The sequence below is a fragment of the Hibiscus syriacus genome, unplaced genomic scaffold, assembly GCF_006381635.1.
Source record: "Hibiscus syriacus cultivar Baekdansim isolate YM2019G1 unplaced genomic scaffold, ASM638163v2 tig00110945_pilon, whole genome shotgun sequence".
Taxonomy (NCBI): domain Eukaryota; kingdom Viridiplantae; phylum Streptophyta; class Magnoliopsida; order Malvales; family Malvaceae; genus Hibiscus; species Hibiscus syriacus.
Genome location: NW_024062926.1, coordinates 1,720,441 through 1,737,626, shown reverse-complemented (window position 1 = coordinate 1,737,626; position 17,186 = coordinate 1,720,441). Strand labels below are relative to the sequence as shown.

At 34.9% G+C, this 17,186-nt stretch overlaps 1 pseudogene; it reads left to right on the top strand.

Moving 5' to 3' along the window:
* LOC120147909 overlaps nt 1–7,763 on the top strand; it is a 36,962-nt pseudogene extending 29,199 nt beyond the window's left edge.
* Nucleotides 7,764–17,186: the final 9,423 nt, after the last annotated feature.

The window sequence follows — 17,186 nt, the reverse complement described above, 5'->3', positions numbered from 1 at the left end:
CCTCTGACTTGTTTGTGGAATCTGGAGAAAGCATTGTTTCTTCATTCAGTTAATTCAGTTATGATAAAGCTATTGAGTTCCCTTATAATGAAGTTCACGATGCGACATCTGACTTTAGTTCGTCTTTGAAGATCGGCCAAAGCTCCTGTGGATCTGTTTACCTTGGAAAAATAAGAGGGAATGTAAGCTGAATGAATCTCCTGTGAATTTGTTCATTTCATAGACGTTGTACCTGTCTCTCAATAATATCTTTCTCAACTCTATGCATATAGGACGTGGCAGTAAAGCAGATGAAAAACGCAAAAACGAAAGAGTTATTATCAGAGATAAACATTCTTTGTAAAGTTCATCATTCAAACTTGGTATCTTGTTTTATCATTGATCATTTTCATGTGCTTGTTGCTTCTCTTTTGTTCACTTTCTTGTGTGAATTTCAGATCGAGCTTATCGGGTATGATGCCAGCGGAGAATCGTTTTTCTTGTTTATGAATTAGCCCAAAACGGTGCATTAAGTGATCATTTACATGGTTCCTGTTAGAGGTATACAATCTGAGACGAAAAGAAAACATAAAATCAAATTCTTTATAGATCCACAATTTGCTTCCATGGTGATTCATACAAGTCGCGTGAAACTACATTCAATTCCTCGGCAGGATCTCGTCTTAAAACTCGTGTACATAAATCAAGAATAAAACAAACACAATTAATAACATGGGAAATATTCGATTAAATAACTTGGGATTCTTTGATTCATACATAAGATGTTGATATATCTTGTTATAATCTACATAGCCAATATAATCCACTGATTTGGGATTTCGTTTCCTTTGATAATGAGATCATTATCTTTATATGACACCCCCACGTTTTTAAGTAATTATAGAAAGATTTCTACATTTCTATAACTCATATAGTGTATTATCAAATTTTTCGAGAGAACCTTATTAAAAAGGTAATTATTTGGAAAAACAGCTTCCCCCACATGTTCTGTGATAACCCGGAACTTCTTAGCATTGTGTTCGTCATTTCCTTTTTAAGAATTAATTCTTTCACTTTGCAACCCCCATGATGGTGTCACTTTATGAATAATATTATGTTGTGCACAATATTGGCCAATTAATGGTTCAATTTATTCACCACCATTATCACTTCTTACCATCTTAATGATTTTATTAAGTTGATTTTCAACTTTGAATTTATAGAGAATAGATTTCACTGTAGCTTCACCTTTTTTTTAGCAAATATGTATCAATATTTTTTGCTATCACAAATGAAGGTAATAAAATATTTATTCTTTCTTGTTTGTAAAAGTAGAGCAGGTAAACTCATTATTACGACAAGAATTCAATTTTCAGAATAAATTTACTTTTAAGATCTCACTTTACATATATATCGAGATTTAAAGAAATAAATTTAATGATTTCTTTCTTTCTTTTAAAATAGAATCATAGTTGATTCCCAAGAAAAATAAATTCAATCCACTGATTTATTTTCTTTTTAAAATCATGAAAATAAATCTAACGATTTATTTCATTTTACAAACAAGAATCATACAAGATTCTCAAAAAAAATCCAATGATTTATTTCGTTTTACAAAATCGCAAAATAAATCTAACGATTTATTTCCTTTTACAAAACAAGAAAATAAATCCAATGATTTATTTCCTTTTAATAAATAGGAAACTAAATCCAATGATTTTTCCTTTTACAAATCAGAATCATACAAAATTCTTAGGAAAATAAATTCAACGATTTATTTCCTTCTACAACAACAACAATAACAAAACCCTATTCCCATAAGCAATGGGATAAGGGGGAGGTAGGGTAATAGGCTGCCCCCAACACCAGGTTGAGAGCAGCTTCCGTGGAAGACCTCCGACAGTCAGAAAATTAAAAATAAAGATAAAATGCAATGCATGTATAAATCAATACATAAATACATAGTTAAAATAGTCGTCATATGCAGTATTTATATGCACGATCTGTAATGGGAAGTAATCACTGTAAATATATCCTTGCGTAAAAATCTATGCATATATAGATAAAAGTAAGATCCGACTAAATTTAAAAAGGGGAAACATGAAGAGAATGATACACAGTAATCAACGATAGCAAGCTACGAGAAGAAAAAAAGTCAAATGGGTTAAAACATAAACTAAGACAACACTACTCCGCTACCCTAGTTCTAAGCCTTCGTACATTTCAATGACAGAAACGTATAAAAAGTAGAAGCCATGGAAATTACTACAAAGGCATTAAAAGAAGACAGAGATGATACACCCTATGGATGTGACCCGCACTACTCGGCTACCCTGGTCTTAAGTCTTTATACTTTCCTATCAGAGGTCATGTCCTCAGTAAGTGCTAAACCCTTCAAATCAGATCTCAAGCAGTCTTCCCACTTCTGCCTTGGTCATCCTCTCCTTCTGGCACTATCGACTGTAATCGATTCTACCCTCCTTACTACATCCGACGGTTGTCGCCTAAGGACATGCCTAAACCACCGTAGTCTTCCCTCTCTCAATTTTTCGGATACAAGCACCACCCCTAAGGACATCCTAATAGCAGAGTTTGGTGTCATGTCCCACAGAGTCCTACCACATGCCCATCGAATCATTTTCATTTCTACGGCCTCCATCCTCCTTACGTGATCCTTTTTGATTGCCCAATATTCTGACCCATACAGCAGCACTGGTCTTATTGTCATTCTATAGAATTTTCCCTTAAGTTTTAGAGGTACCTTCTTGTCACACAAAACTCCAGTAGCATCCCTCCACTTTAGCCATCCTACCTTTATACGGTGTGTAACGTCATCATCCACACCCCTATCTTTATGTATCATAGACCCTAGGTACTTGAAACAATCCTTTGAGGGGAGAACGTGTCCTTCTATGCATACTTTTACATCTTCATCGTTTTGGTTCCCACTGAAGTTTGAACATAAATACTTTGTCTTTTCAATATTGATCCTTAGACCTTTTTCTTCCAAAGCAGTCTTTGAGGTAGCCAGTCTACTATTCAGCTTAGTTTTTGTTTCAGCAACTAGAACAATGTCGTCAGCGAAAAGTATACACCATGGAACACCGTCTGGTGTCGCACAATAGATGTCGTCCATAATCAAGGCGAAGATGTAAGGGCTAAGAGTCAACCCCTGGTATAAGCAGTTGTCCTGACGTATGTAGTAGATCTACAGTACATATCATGAATTGCCCGGATATAAGCAGTTGGGATACGTCTCGTTTCCAAGGTCTTCCAGATCATATTACGGGGAACGCTATCATACGCCTTTTCAAGGTCAATGAACGCCATGTGAAGATCTCTATTTTTCCCTATATTTCTCCATAAGTAGTCGAAGTAGATGAATCGCCTCCGTAGTAGACCTGCCTGGCATAAAGCCAAATTGGTTTTCCGAAACCCTAGTAACTTGTCTCAACCTAGCCTCTATCACCCTTTCCCATAGCTTCATGGTCTGGCTGAGTAGTTTAATACCTTTGTAGTTGCCACAACATTGGGGATCTCCTTTATTCTTATATATTGGTATCACCGTAGACTCTCTCCACTCCTCTGGCATCTTTACAGTCTCTAAAATGATATTAAAGATGTTGGTCAACCACTTAACTCTCTCCTCTCCTAGGGAAAAAAATTCTATGATTTATTTCCTTTTACACAATAGGAAAATAAATCTAACGATTTATTTCCTTTTAAATATAAGAATCATTTAAGATTTTTAGGAAAATAAATTTACCGATTTATTTCTTTTTTCAAAAAAAGAAAATAAATCCTACGATTTATTTCTTTTTCCAAATCAGAATCATATAAGTTTCACAAAAAATAAATTCACTGACTTATTTCCTTTCGTAAAAGAGGAAAATAAACTCAACGATTTATTTCCTTTCATAAAGTAGGAAAATAAATTGTTATACAAAACAGGAAATTAAAACGAACGATTTGTTTCTTTTTCCAAAATAAGAAAATAAATCTGACGATTTATTTCCTTTTAAAAGATATAATCATATATGAAAATAATTTAGCAATTTATTTCATTTAACAATATACAATTATTTAAGATTCTCAAGAAAATAAATTTAAAAATTTGTTTCTTTTTAAAGGATAGAATCATCCGCGATTCTCAAGAAAATACCTTACAAAGTTATAATCTTACAAAGTTAGAATCATTCAAGATTCTCAAATAAATTCAACGATTTATTTTCCTTACAAAGTTAGAATCATTTAAGATTCTCAAGGAAATAATTGAATTTATTTCCTTTACAAAGTTAGAATCAACGCAAGATTCTACGATGAAATAGATCCAGTGATTTATTTCTTTATATTCTGAAGGGATTAGTAACACGAAAACCCAAAACATATATATCACAACGACTCGATTCTGTTTAACAACCAGAAATCAAAAGGAATTGATCCTTTAATTTTACCGACACAATAATCACAAGGAACTAATCCTTTGATTTTAATTTTCGCAATCCAATAATCGAAACGAACTAATCCTTTGATTTTAGTTTTTGCAACACAATAATCAAAAGGAACTGATCCTTTGATTTTACTTTTGACAACCCAATAATCAAAAGCCTTGAATTAAACTTAAAATACATTTGTATCTACAAAATTTCTCAAAAGAAATTTTTAGTACAATTATAGTGTTTCTAAAAACACAAACAATAATTATTATAACATTTAATAATAATTATAAATACCAAAGATATTTTTTATACAATGTCATATTTAATATTCCATACTAATAGGCCAAAGGTTATATGGTAATAACAATAATATCATGATTAAGGCTTGCGTGCACTTTTATGGGCGAAATCTTACCATAATGATATTCCCCAATAATACCATAATATAAAAATAATTACATTGATTCTTTAATTGCTCTATATTTATATGCAATAACCACATATATAATTTTTTTCCATAACTAAAGAATTACATTTATTATTTTATTTGCAAAAAAGGCAAATCACCATGCGCTAGTCACAATGCGTTAATCACCATGCATTTGTGTATTTATGTAAGTTGGTTCCTACATGACCTTACAAAACAATTTGCAAAAAAAAAAAAAAAACTCATGTATCATTGCGTAGATTCAAATCAATCTCGCTTATTTTCAATTTTTATTATCAAATAGAAACAACATTTCAAACTTAGTAACCAATGTTACTTTAACGACAATTTCTACTAAATAGTTTTGTCCACTTTGAAATTAAGCAAATCCGTTAAAACGATATGATAAATCCTAAAAGCGAATTTATTTGTTTTTCATGATTTACCCATGATTTTCAAATCATTTCAGATTTTTTTCAAAAAGGTAGAAGATAGATTCTATCTTAAGATTGTTAGAGGTATAACAATCCGAGATGAAAAGAAAACATAAAATCAAATACTTTATAGATCTACAATTTGCTTCCATGGTGATTCATACAAGCCGTGTCAAACAACACTCAATTACTCAACAAGATCTCATCGTAAAATTCGTATACATGAATCAAGAATAAAACAAACACAATTAATAACATGAAAATATTCGATTAAATAATCTGAATATAAAACCATAAATATAGAAATAAGTTGAGGCCTGCAATTATGCAATTCCTTAAGACAAATTTTCGGTCACTTCTTGGTGCTTGATATCTTTGGTCGTCTGTCTCCCAGGATATAACAATGAATTGATCAACGCACTGTAACACAACTATCGAGATCACGAACTATTCCTTGTCTTCGTCTATCACCAAAAACTGGAGAAAAAGAATTCCTTTAAATTTGCTTTTAAGTTGTTTTTGAATTGTGTTTAACCTAGTATGTTAACACAATATTTATAGGGAGTTCACATTGTGAACAATTGGAAATTTTTTGTCTAATGAAGCATTAATGAGAATCAAGTAATTAATTAATTTCTAAAATTATTGTTTTGATTAAAGAAACCTTTTAATATTTATACTTTTAATTCCAAAACAGATTTTGGTTCCACACTTTCTTCAACAATGTTTAGATCAATTTCTCATTCAAAGCTCTAAAATTTAATATTTATACTTTTAATTCCAAAACAGATTTTGGTTCCACACTTTCCTCAACAACGTTTAGATCAATTTCTCATTCAAAGCTCCAAAATTATCGAATTTTTCCAACAATATAATTACTTAATTACTTGATTCTCATCAACGCTTCATTAGGTAAATTTTTTTTAATTGTTCACAAGCTGAACTCCCTATAAATATTGTGTTAACCTACTAGGTTAAATACAATTCAAAAACAACTCAAAAACAAATCAAAGGAATTCTTTTTCTCTAGTTTTTGGTGATAGGCGAAAACTAAAAATAGTTTGTGATCTCAGCAGTTGTGCTACTATGCGCTGATCATCTCGTTGTTGTATCTTGGGAGACAGACGACCAAAGATCTCGAGCACCAAGGAGTGACCGAAAAATTGTCTTAAGGAAACTGCGTAATTTCATGCCTCAACTTATTTCTATATTTATGGTTTTCTATTCAAATTATTTAATTGAATATTTTTCATGTTATTAATTATGTTTGTTTATTTTTTATTCATGTACACGAATTTTACAAAGAAATCTTGCTGAGAAATTGAATGTCGATTGACGCGACTTGTATGAATCACCATGGAAGCAAATTGTGGATCTATAAAGTACTTGATTTTATGTTTTCTTTTCGTCTCGGATTGTTATACATCTACCAGCTCCAGCTCCACCCGTAGAGGTATGGCTTATGAAGAAACTAGTTATTTCCTCAACTCTTCTTGTTTGCTTTCTAATGAATATGCTAAGATTAAGACCATCCATTGGTTATAATCCACTTGGTTGGACTATGCGTGTTCGGATTGCTCTCGACGCTGCCAAGGGTCGCGAGTACATACATAAGCACGTGAAACCGTATTACTTTTATCGAGATGAGAAGACGAACAATATTCTTTTAGATTTCAGTTTGCCTGCTAAAGTGAGTTTGGGCTAGTAAAACTATTGGATTTGGACCATTCTCCAGAAGCCAGTGCCGCAGCGTCGAGAATCGTCGGCACATTCGGTTATCTTTCCCCCGAGTATATCAGTGGTTTACATTATTCATCATTAACTATGGAGTATAAGGTGATCTGTTATCTGACTTCTCTTGTGCTCGTCTAATTGTTCGAGTTCTAACTCCAATGTGTTTTCTTAATTAAAAGGTACGTTCGAGATGGATGAGTGACGACGAAGACCGACTTCTATGGCTTTGGAGTTGTCCTAATGGCACTACTCACTGGCCAGCCAGCTATAAGCAGAGATGCAAGCCCTGGAAATAATCAGTCCATCGAACATCGAACGGTGGCGGATTATGTATCCTATGAAGTACTCTATGCTTGAATGCTGGATAAAAACATTGCCAGTTTGAAAAACTTGTATTTCAGGTGTTACAGGCATTAAGTGATAACGAAAACCTCATGATCAAGCTGATCAAATGCGTCGACCGGAACCTTACTCACTACCACAAAGAGACTATTTTGCAGGTATAATCCTTCTTTAAACCTGTTGGTTTCCATGTAACTTTTCCTATTGGTTTTGTCCTACTAGAGGTTTAATTAACCCTATTTTTTGTTGTTTTAACTTATGGTAAAGATGTCATTATTGTCCAAGGATTGTGTGGATGATAACTGGAAGCAGAGGCCGGACATGTTGGAAGTCGTGTTCTGCCTTTCGCACATTTTAGCGAGTACTGAGGAATGGGAGAGTCAACGTTGCAGTCTAACGGAACCCTGAAAGTTGCCGATCGAAACCCTTTTTCGGACGAGGAAGTCAGTTGTACCATTCACCAGTAGAGAAAGTGGGAAAGAAGAGCAAATCAAACGGAAATGTCAGTGGGACTACAACATCAGCACAGCATGGTTACTGAAGATAAAGGTTGGCAGCTGGTTCCAAATCTTAGTAAATCTAGAATAGTGAAGGGAAAAAAACAGTGAAGCAAGTACCAGCATCAACCTGTTATTTATATAGAAATTCGATTGTTATTATTATTACTATGAAAAATCGAGGCCACCATATGAGTTATTTAAACCCAGCCTAAGACCTTTCATGTAGGGAAAGATTGCAAATGGAAGAAAGTGTAGCTCGAAAGAGATTAGTTTGATTAAAAGAACAAGCATTTCTAAGCAATGATATATCACATCCTTATAGATAATTACTAATTTTTCTACGACCATTGAACCATTCATCACCATCATTTCATCTAAATCCTAAACACTACTTAGCAACATCTAAATGTTGGGAAATAAACGAGTACGAGTAATTTCCCTATAACCAGATTAGTGAGAATGCGAAATAAAAGCGGAAAAATAATACCCTAAATTGATAACGGAGTTCAGCCAATTATGCCTACGCCTCCGGACTGCTGCATATCTTTTACTAAGAGATAAAATTTACAGGTGTTTACAAAATACTCACTACTCACAAGAAAGCTCTCTAGTATTGGGAGAAAGAAATGATTTGGGATGATTTTGAAGCTAAATGGGTTAGCGTATTTATAGTTGAAACTTAGGGACTAATATTGTAATTAACCCTATTTCTATTTCAACAATAATCTGCCAACCCATTGAATTTTGTATCATTTGGTGCCTACCCTGGTGCCTACCTTTGAATTTGTTAATTTCCATTTAGAAATTTAGGCGGTGCCCACTTTAACTTTACAATCTCCTACTTGAAGACTGATTTTAATCTGTCTTCACACCTCGATCAATACAGCAGCATTTATGGTCTTGTTATTCTAGCATGCCAACTAAAGTTGAACACAACTTCAGTTTATCCGTAGTAACCGTCTTTGTCAACATGTCTACCGGATTTTGAGCTCCACTAATCTTTTCAAGTTTCAAAATCCCATCTTACAGAAGAGACCGGATAAAATGATAATGCAATTGTATGTGCTTCGTCCTGGAATGAAAAGACGGATTCTTCGCTAGATGGATAGCACTTTGACTATCTCAATACAAGACACTGTTTTCTTGTTTCTTGCCTAACTCTTCCAAGAAACTTTGGAACCATACCATCTCCTTGTTGGCTTCCGTAACAGTGACATATTCTGCTTCAGTTGTGGAGAGAGAAACTATCTTTTGTAGTTGAGAAACCTAACTCACTGCAGTACCTCCTAGAGTATAGATTTATCATATAGTGCTTCTTCTGATGTAAACATTTTTGGCTAAGTCAGTATCTACATAGCCTGTCAGTATAGTATCTCCACGTTTGAAACAAAGTGCTTTGTTTGTAGTACCCCGCAGATATCTGAGGATCCATTTGACTGCTTCCCAGTGTACCTTGCCCGGATTATTCATGTATCTGCTAATAGCTCCCACTGCATGAGCAATATCTGGTCTAGTAAAAACCATGGCATACATCAAACTTCCAATTGCTGAGGCATACAATACCTTCACCATGTGTGCACGTTCTTCCTCCATCTTTGGTGACTGTTCTTTGGAGAGTCAAAAATGAACACCTAAAGGTGTACTTACTGGTTTAGCATCTTGCATGTTGAACTTGGACAATACTTTGTTGATGTACTCAGCCTGTGATAACATTAAAGTCTCTGACTTTGTGTCTCTCTTAATCCTCATCCCAAGAGCCTGCAACGAGCATGTCATCAACGTACAATAATAAAATAATGAAGATGTTGTCGAACCTCTTGATGTTGCAACAATGATCTGCTTGGCATCTGGTAAAACCATTGCTACCCATGAAGCTATCAAACTTCTTGTACCACTGTCTAGGAGCTTGTTTTAAACCATACAAGCTCTTTTTCAACCTGCATACCAGGTTTTTCTTGCCTGCTTCTATGAAGCCTTCTGGCTACCTCATATAGATTTCTTTCTCCAAATCACAATGAAGGAAAGTTGTATTTACATCTAACAACTCAAGATGTAGATTCTCTGCAGCTACAATTTTCAACACCAGTCTGATTGTAGACAGTTTCACGACTGGAGAGAAAATTTCATTGTAGTCAATACCTTCTTTTTGCTGAAAACCTTTGACAACCATTCTTGCTTTGTAGCATTTTCTCCCATCGTGCTCTTCTTTGATCCTGTAAATACACTTGTTATGGAGTGCTTTCTTGTCTGGTGGTAATTCAGCTAATTCCCACATCTGATTTGACATAAGCGAGTCAATCTCATCTTTAATGAAAGACTCCCAATTGACTGAATCCTCCACCTGCATTGCTTCATCATAGCACTCTGGTTCACCATTGTCAGTCAGCAACAAGCAGTGCAAAGAAGGCGAATAATGCTGGGTTGGTTTAGGAATTCTGGAGAAGCGTCTCAGTTCTGATGTGCCTGGTTCTTCTTGAACAGCTTCAGGACTAATATGAACATGATTTCCAGAAATCTCCTTAAACTCAGCAAATTTCTTTGTTTCAGCTTCGGTATTGGAGCTACATGATTCTATGGTTGACATGTCTTTGTACATCACATTTTCATTGAAAATGGCATCTCTGCTTCTGATGATCTTCCGATTTTTATAGTCCCAAAACCGGTATCCGAACTCATCACCACCATAACCAAAAAAGACGCATTTGTTGTACTTGGCATCAAGTTTGCTTCTTTCAGCAGAATTTATGTGTACATAAGAAATACAACCAAACACTCTTAAGTGTGAAAGGTTTATTTCTTTCTTGCTCCAAACTTCCTCTGGTATTCCTCCATCCAAAGGAACTGAGGGTCCACGGTTGATTAGGTAAGCTGCAGTGTTGATAGCTTCAGCCTATAGTAATTTAGGCAATTCGCCATGTATTCTCATGCTTCTGGCACGTTCATTCAGAGGTCTGTTCATACGCTCTGCTACGACATTCTGCTGCGATGTCATGAGAACTGTTGTCTCCATCTTTATCCTATTATTGGCACAGAAATCTCTGAATCTACTATTTTTGTACTCTCATCCATTGTCAGACCTCAACCGCTTGACTTTCAGACCAGTCTCATTTTCCACCATGGCCTTCCATTTTCTGAAGGTATCAAAGACTTATGATTTCTTCTTCAGAAAATAAACCCACACCTTCCTTGTAGAATCATCGATGAAGGTGACATAATATAGTGAGCCTGCAAGAGATGGAACTGGAGATTGTTCCCATACATCAGTATGAACCAACTCTAACTTTTCAGCCTTGGGTGTCTTGCCAATCTTTGCAAAACTGACTTTTTTTGTTTGCCAAAGATGCAATCCTCGCATAGTCCGACATCTACACTCTTTAGATCCGGTAGCTTCCCTTTTGAAAAAAATGTATTCATCTCTTTCTCGCTCATATGGCCAAGCCTTTGATGTCACAGGTTTGATTTTCCATCAGCATATGCTACTGTAATGATATTCTCTAAATTTGAGGTTACATAGAGAGTACCAGTCTTCTTACCAGGAGCAATGACGAGTGCTCCTTTGGTAATCTTCCACAACCTGAAATGGTTTTACTATAACCTTCTCCATCAAGCTGTCCTATAGAAATCAAATTTCTTTTGAGACCAAGAATATGTCTCACTCATTTTAACGTCCAGGTGGTCTGGTTTGGCAGCTTTAATCGGATGTTTCATTTTCTGACAATCTTCAAGGTTTCATCATCAGCTAGATGAACCTTCCCAAAATCACCACTGACATTGTTCTCCGTGATTTCTTGGCATGGGGTGGAGTGGAAAGATGCCCCTGAATCCAAGATCTATGATTCAATCGGACTGTTGACGCTTAGAATCATGGCATCATCTGTCTCCTCTGTCATGTTGGCAGATTCCTGTGCACTGGTATATTTCTTCAGTGCTCGACAATCTCTTTTAAAGTGACATTTCTTGCCACAATTATAACAGATAAAATATTTCTTTCCCGTTCTTGATTTTCCCCTTCTGGATTTTGATCTGCCATGATTTGAGTTTCTTTCTGAAGTTCTCCCTCTAGACTCCGTGTGCAAGGCTGAGGAGCTTGATGCTTCACCCGATTCTCTCCGTCGAATTTCTTTACTCAATACCAGATTCCGAACATCGTCGAATTTTAATTTGTTGTTTCCCGACGAGCTACTGACTGTTGTAACAGTAGCATTCCAATTGTCTGGTAGAGATGATAAGAGGATTAAAGCTCGAACTTCATCATCGAATTCAATTTCCACAGAACTCAATTGGGTTGTGATTGTGTTGAGTTCATTTAGGTGTTGAGCCACTGATGCCCCTTCCGTCATCTGCAAATTGAATAATCGCCTCATCAAGTGAACTTTGTTTGAGGCTGATGGCTTCTTATACATACTGGAGAGAGCCACCATAAGACCCGTCGTGGTCTTTTCCTTTGTTATGTTGAAAGCAACATTGTGGGATAACGTTAGTCGAATAACTCCGAGGGCTTGTCTGTCGAGAAGAGCTCAGTCTTCATTCTTCATGCCCTCTAGTTGCTTTCTTGAGAGAGGTTGATATAGATTTTTCTGGTATATAAAATCTTCAATCTGCATCTTCCAAAAGCCAAAGTCCGCACCATCGAACTTTTCAATTTTCATCTTCCCTTCGTTTGCAGCCATCGCTCCCACTCGAATCTGGCTTCGTTTGGATCGTTTCTGACAATTCTTTGCGAACCATCGTGTCTTAGAACACCTCCGTCGACAAATTCGTATCGCCGACAATTTGTTTTACTATTCACAAAATTCACTATTCATGTGAATAGTAATGAATAGTAACCTCGCAAAAAATTGACAAAATTCACAACCAAAAGCTCTGATTACCAGTTGTTGGGAAATAAACGAGTACGAGTAATTTTCCTATAACCAGATTAGTAAGAATGCGAAATAAAAGCGGAAAAATAATACCCGAAATTGATAACGGAGTTCAGTCAATTATGTCTACGTCTCCGGACTGCTGTAGATCTTTTACTAAGAGAAATTATTTGGGATGATTTTGAAGCTAAATGGGTTAGGGTATTTATAGTTGAAGATTAGGGACTAATCTTGTAATTAACCCTATTTTTATTTCAACAATATGGGATCGAGTCCTACTGAGGACAATTCATAACGGAGGTCTGCCACGGAAGCTGCACCCAACCTGGCGTTGGGGCAGCCTACTATCCTACCTCCCCTTACCCTATTACATATGAGAATAGGGTCAGCTAATTGATTCTATTTCAACAATAATCTGCCAACCCATTGAATTTTGCACCATTCGGTGCCTACCCGGTGCCTACCTTTGAATTTGTTAATTTCCATTTAGAAATTTAGGCGGTGCCCACTTTGACTTTACACTAAAGCCGTCAGAATCTTTTAATTTCATATTTGTAATTTTTTACATCTTTTTATTTGAATTCATTCTCTTTAAGAACTATTATTCATGAATTCAAAAACACATCTAAGTTGTAAAATCGAACCAGGTTGCAAGCATAAATCACTATTCTCTTGTTCAAGAGACTAGCAGCTCGATGATCCTTGATAAGTTTCATTTGCAATCGAAAAATAATTGGCATGCATACTTGGAATGATGTGATAGTACTGACCTGAGCAACAACAATTCACTGAGGCAATCACCTCTTTGTTTGCAGCGAAGAAGGTATAAAGGCAAATAACTTATTTTCATAACAGAGGATAATTAGTTTTAAAGATTTGACATGAATAACTTTGATGAGCATACAACTTTGACATGAAAACACGAAATAGCACGAAGAAATCGAGATGAAATTGTTCCATGAGAGGTGTACAAGAAAAAGAAAAAGATGAAAGGTAGTATGAATGGTTCATCAATTATGGGAAGATGTAAAACCCTCGAATACGATGGGTGTTGTTTTTAGTGACTATAACGGTCAGAAAGATACAAGATGACAACGATTAAAGAAATTAACATTTACCAATTCAAAAGGTGATTTTAAGGATTTTTTCAGAAGAAGATTTTGGTATAACGTGTCGATTTTCTTAACAATAATTGTAATAAAGACGAATTAAGAACTTATTGATTGTATTATATAGTTTAAAATTATGATGATCAAAATGCAAACATACTAAAGGTTCATGGATTATTTGTGTATGTATTTCGCGATTGTATCTTATATATGTAAATTGTAAAAAGACTGGATGGAACAAAGCAATTATGAGTAAAACGACAGGCGAAGATCACGCGGCAATGAGGCAGCGAAAATGCACACGGAAACTCGTTCACAAATCTTATTGGACGATATGGTTTTTTATATCTCTGAATCTAAGGTCTGAATTTACTAACCCCAAAATCGTATAATTGTGATTTTAACTGTTAAAATTTTTCCAAATTCAACATATACGAAATTAAACTCTGTCGTAACCGGTTTTTGCCCGGGCACGAATTTTTTACTTCGGCGGGAAAAGTGATATGAATAAATAGTTTTAAAATGTTTTGGGAGTCGCCATCGGCCTTTTGGGTCAGGTAGGTCGAATACCTAAAAATTATCTTTTAAAAGAGTTTCTAAGAAAACATCAGTTAAAAGATAAAATGATCTGCATATAACAAAAAATTTATTCTTTTTTAGAAATAAAAAGGGATTCGTGGTCGGTTACGTTTAGGGAAGGATTAGCACCCCTACAACGCCCAAAATTGGTACTTTTTAATTATAAATTTTCTCTATTATTGTAAATTTAAAAATTCAAAGATATATTTAATTCATAATTATGTTATTTCAAATAATTTAAAGAAAAATATATTAATATGTATAAATAAAATATTTATTTATTTAGAAATATCAGAAAATGACTTCTAGGTGCTTTAAGACAGCTCTTTTCTTCGATATAAAAAAATAAAATAAATAATTAAAAACATTTTTTTTAAAATAAAAATAATTTAAATATAATAATAATGAAAATAATAATTTAAACATATAAAATTAAAATATAAATAATGAGTAAGATAAATAAATTTAAAAATAAGTATAAAAAAACAATAAGACTTATAATTAACATTGGTGACTAAAACATATAAAATTAAAATAATAAGATTAAAATATAAAATATTAAAATTTATAGCCCTTATTTATAGTATTATAAAAATATAATTACTAATGATGTAATTAACCCTAATTCTTAATAGGTGATTAAAATTATAATTATTAAAAATAAAGACTCTAACTCGAATAATAAAAAGATCTAAGTGCTAATAATGTAATTTAGCCTTATTTAATTAATTCGGGTTAAAATGATAATTACTAAACTATAAGGGACTAAACTAGGTATTTATCCTAAATATATATATTATATTATGTAAAGGACTAAAATAAAATGAAATAAAATTACTAGATCGAATTATAATATATAAAAACATGCTATAAGGATCAAATTGAAACTTTTTAAAGTTACAGTGGCTGCGGGAATAGTTTATCCGAAAGCAAAATTACAGATATACCCCTCCTCAAAACGGCGTCGTTTGGGAAGGGGTATATACTCCCCTTCCAGCTGGCCCGAAGGGCCAGCGTTTCATTTCTCTTCTTTCTCTTCTCTCTCTAACTGAGAGAGAAGAGAATTCTCTCTCGCTTCTCTCTAGCTTCCTTCACCAGAGGGAAGCCGGTCATCGGCCGGCAGCAGTCTGCCCGTAATCCCCACCACCGGCCACCGTTTCCGGTGGTCGGAAAACACCAAAATTTAGATCGGACTGTCCTAATGACGGTTCCGATGTCTTTCTTCCTTAAATGGCTCCTGATCGGAGCAAATCTAAGAAAATACCTTCGGTTTTCGAAGGTTTTCGGTGACACGTGGAGGTTCGTATGAATTCCGGTGATGGTGTGGCTTCCTCGGTAAATATCTCTCCGTCTTTTCCTGATTATTTTAGTATTTTGTGGTTGCTGGGTTGCTTTTTGTTCTCCTCTTCTCATTTCTTTTGCAGGTGTGGTCGATGGCTTTTATAGCCATCGACGGTGTGGCTCTCGGACCGGTTACAGAAGGGGGCAACTCGGTGAGTCATCGAGCTATGTGATGACTCACCCTTAGAGCAGCAACGTGGACGGCCATCTGGGTCTTCTGGATCCTTCTGTTGAGGCATCGTGGCAGAGTAGACCGTCGGCAGCATCTGGTTGGGTCACCTGGCAGTGGAGTGTCGGCAATGAGCGGCGGCCGTGGCTTCTAGAAACTTGAGGCGGCGTCTGGAGACTTCTGGAAGCGGCGGCAGCAGCAGTAGTGCTAGGGTTTAGAAACCCTAGCTGAAACCTTAAATTAGTTTAGGGTTTCTTTTTGGGTCTGGGCCGGTTCTGGTTGGGCCTTCAATTTGGGCTTGTAATTAATAATAAATAATAATATTAATAATAATAATAATAAATAATAATAATAATAATAATAATAATAAATATAAAAAACCAAATGAAAAAAACTAGTTTCTTCAGCTGCCCCTCTTTGCTCATTCTTGTATTAACAAGAATAGGGCAAAGACGAAAAGACAATAAGTTTTTTTCATTTAACTTCATTTGATTATGATGGTAATGTTGAACAAAATCTTCTTTGGGATTAGTACTTCTCATTATGAACTTTTCCACTGGGGATGATAATTTGTCTCCTTTTGTGATGTAATCTGGAAATATTGATGCTAACCTATCTCTTTCTGTGATAGAATCATGCAAAAGATTGAACAAGTTCTTCTCATTATGAACTTCTTCTTCCTTCTTCAGATGAGTTATTCTCATTATGAACTCTCTCTGGAAAAGTTGATCCATCGAGTGATGAATTCGAGCAAAAAGTTGAACAAGTTCTTCTCATTATAAACTTCTTCTTCTTTCTTCAGATGAGTTCTTCTCATTATGAACTTGCCCTGGCAATGCTGATCCATCGAATGATAAATTCAAACAAAAGGTTGAACAAATTCTTCTCATTATGAACTTCTTCTTCCTTCTTCAAATGAGTTCTTCTCATTATGAACTTTTTCTAGAAAAGCTGATCCATCATGTGATGGATTTGAATCTTTGCTAAAATCTTTGAAATTCCTGTTAACATTTAACATGGATAAAATGAATGAAAATGCTCCTATTTTGCAAATGTCTAAATATGATGCATGAATGTTGATGCAATCTTCATTTGACTTCAAAATGGTGAACTCGGTTTTCCTCCACTTCATCATTTATTGCCAGGGACACCTCTGGATATCAGTGTAGCAACTTATGCTATCAAATTTGCATTTCTGAAGAACCATCTGATCAACTTGTATCTTTATGTCTTCTTTGCTTAATGAAAGTCTCAGAAGAATTGTTTCATTT